Source organism: Branchiostoma belcheri, unplaced genomic scaffold (assembly GCF_001625305.1).
Source record: "Branchiostoma belcheri isolate BF01 breed outbred unplaced genomic scaffold, Haploidv18h27 scaffold130, whole genome shotgun sequence".
NCBI lineage: Eukaryota > Metazoa > Chordata > Leptocardii > Amphioxiformes > Branchiostomatidae > Branchiostoma > Branchiostoma belcheri.
Window position 1 is genome coordinate 739,595 of NW_017802714.1, and position 2,998 is coordinate 742,592.

At 61.8% G+C, this 2,998-nt stretch overlaps 1 pseudogene; it reads right to left on the minus strand.

Moving 5' to 3' along the window:
• Positions 1-417: 417 nt before the first annotated feature.
• LOC109464014 lies at positions 418-2,856 on the minus strand (annotated as a pseudogene).
• Between the last annotated feature and the right edge of the window lie 142 nt (positions 2,857-2,998).

A 2,998-nucleotide genomic window follows, 5' to 3' on the forward strand; every position in this document is an offset into this window, starting at 1 on the left:
CGGTCGCCCGTCGAGCGGTGCGGCTGCATGTTTCCTCCCCCCCGAGGGTCAAGCGGAGAGTGGACCACCCCGTTTGCGGGGCCCGGGACCCTCCGATCCGCTCCCGGCCGGCGGCGGCGGTGACGGAGACCGGTCGCCCGCCTCTGGCGTCCTCGCTACCTGGTTGATCCTGCCAGTAGTCATATGCTTGTCTCAAAGATGCACGTGCAAGGTTAAACTGCCTCAGTGAAACTGCGAATGGCTCATTAAATCAGTTATGGTTCCTTTGATCGCCACATCCTACATGGATAACTGTGGTAATTCTAGAGCTAATACATGCGGAAGAAGCGCCGACCTCACGGTCTGGCGTGCATTTATCAGACCAAGACCAACCCGGGGTTCGCCCCGGTCCCTTTGGTGACTCTGGATAACCCAGCCGACAACCATAAACGATGCCAACAAGCGATCCGCCGGCGTTACTTCGATGACCCGATGGGCAGCTCCCGGGAAACCTGAGTTTTCGGGTTCCGGGGGAAGTATGGTTGCAAAGCTGGAACTTAAAGGAATTGACGGAAGGGCACCACCAGGAGTGGAGCCTGCGGCTTAATTTGACTCAACACGGGGAAACTCACCCGGCCCGGACACAGTAAGGATTGACAGATTGAGAGCTTTTTCTTGATTCTGTGGGTGGTGGTGCATGGCCGTTCTTAGTTGGTGGAGCGATTTGTCTGGCTAATCCCGATAACGAACGAGACTCTGGCATGCTAACTAGTTCGGCGATCCCGCGCGATCGGCCGCAACTTCTTAGGGGGACAGCCGGCAGTAAGCCGGACGAGATGGAGCAATAACAGGTCTGTGATGCCCTTAGATGTCCGGGGCCGCACGCGCGCTACAATGAAGGCATCAGCGAGTCTTTCGCCTTCGCCGAAAGGTGCGGGTAACCTGCTGAACCGCCTTTGTGCTAGGGATCGGGGATTGCAATTATCTCCCATGAACGAGGAATTCCCAGTAAATGCGTGTCATCAGCGCGCGTTGATTACGTCCCTGCCCTTTGTACACACCGCCCGTCGCTACTACCGATTGAATGGTTTAGTGAGGTCAGTCGATCGGCCCCTCTCGGGCCGGCAACGGTCTGGAGGAGCGCCGAGAAGCCGATCAAACTTGACCATTTAGAGGAAGTAAAAGTCGTAACAAGGTTTCCGTAGGTGAACCTGCGGAAGGATCATTACCGAAATCACTGTCGTCTCTGATGACACGATTGTGGCAAGGAGCGGGTCTCGTGCCCGCGGCGTCCAGCTCCGACCCTTCTCTATTCCCGACGCCTCGACAAGGTGGCGCTCCGACGGTCGCTCTCTCGTCAATCGCTCGCTGGCCGGCTCACGGCAGGCAGCAGCGCAGGCGGAGAGCCAGGAGCGCCCATGCCGACCCGCTTGGCGGCGGGACCCGGCAGCCCCCTTGGAACGTCTTGTCGGGCGCACACCGTTGCGCCCGTCGTTCCCTACCACGCCAAACCGGCGAGCCGCCCACGAGTAGCTCGGTCGAGGACGGAGTCAGGTCCTCCCGGCGAAAAGTCTTGGGCGGGCGAGCGCAAGCGGGGCGCCTATATCCTGGCGGAGGGGCGTCGCGAGTCGTGGGTTTGCGCGGAATGGGGTCGAGTTTAGTCTCACGGCGGGGCCTAGGTGAGACGGCTCATCCCCGGCACCCGCGTCGCGGCGTCGCGGTCTCTGACTCGATGCAAGCGGTCTTGCGGACGAGTGACCTGTCCTTAAGCGTCGGACTTCGAGCGGGCGTCCCGCGGTCCAAGGCCTCCTTTGGGCAGAGGGTGAGGACTGCTCTCGGTCGTCGCCGGCTAGCCATCGGCCTCGACTGGTTGCTCCACTCCCCGAGGTCTTCAAGAGAAGGGCGGGCGCAATCGACCCCCGACGGACGGACGGTCTGTCTGTCTGTCTGACGGGGGGCGCAGCGGTCTTCGCGGCGGGTCCCGGTTCGCGGAGCGACCCCCAGCCCTTCCGCTCGTTCGCCGTCCTTCACCGAAGGGCGACACCTCTGTCTCAGAAACGACGGTGCCGAGAGGCAAAGTGAGCTTTCGATGCGAAAACGAAAGAAAAACGACAACTCTTAGCGGTGGATCACTCGGCTCGTGTGTCGATGAAGAACGCAGCCAGCTGCGAGAAGTAATGTGAATTGCAGGACACATTGATCATCGACTCTTCGAACGCACTCTGCGGCCCCGGGTCCGTCCCGGGGCCACGTCTGGCTGAGGGTCGGTTTCACCTTCAATCGCGTCGTGCACTCGCTCTCGCGAGTAAGCCTTCGCGCGTCTGGGGGTCCGTCGAAGCTGCGTGCCTACCGATTCGAGCTTCGTCCCCCGAAGGTCAGGTTTTCACAGTTCCCTCCGGCGGAGACGCTCGCGTCCGAACCCGATTGCTTTTCGGGCTGGCGGCGCCTCGCTCGGGCGGACCGCGGGGAGTTTCTCCTCGCGACCCCGACCCGGCCTGGCGCACTCCCCGCCGTCCGACTGGCGCCCGGACAATCGAGCCTCTCTCCCCGGCAGTGACTGCGAAGGGCGTCTGCAGGCGGCGAGCCCGCGCGCTTACACGCGCGGCCGCCCAGGAACCCTGGTGCGGTGGTTCCCTCCACTCCTCGACCTCAGCTCAGGCGAGACGACCCGCCGAATTTAAGCATATTACTAAGCGGAGGAAAAGAAACTAACAAGGATTCCCTCAGTAACGGCGAGTGAAGCGGGAAGAGCCCAGCGCCGAATCCCCGCTCCCACGGGGCGCGGGAAATGTGGCGTTCGGGAGGTGCTCTCCGTCCGTCGACCGTCGCCCAGGTCCTTCTGATCGAGGCCTCTCCCAGAGCGGGTGTCAGGCCCATGGCGGCGACGGCGGCGTTCGGTCTGCGCCTCCTCGGAGTCGGGTTGTTTGGGAATGCAGCCCAAAGCGGGAGGTAAACTCCTCCTAAGGCTAAATACGGACACGAGACCGATAGCGAACAAGTACCGTGAGGGAAAGTTGAA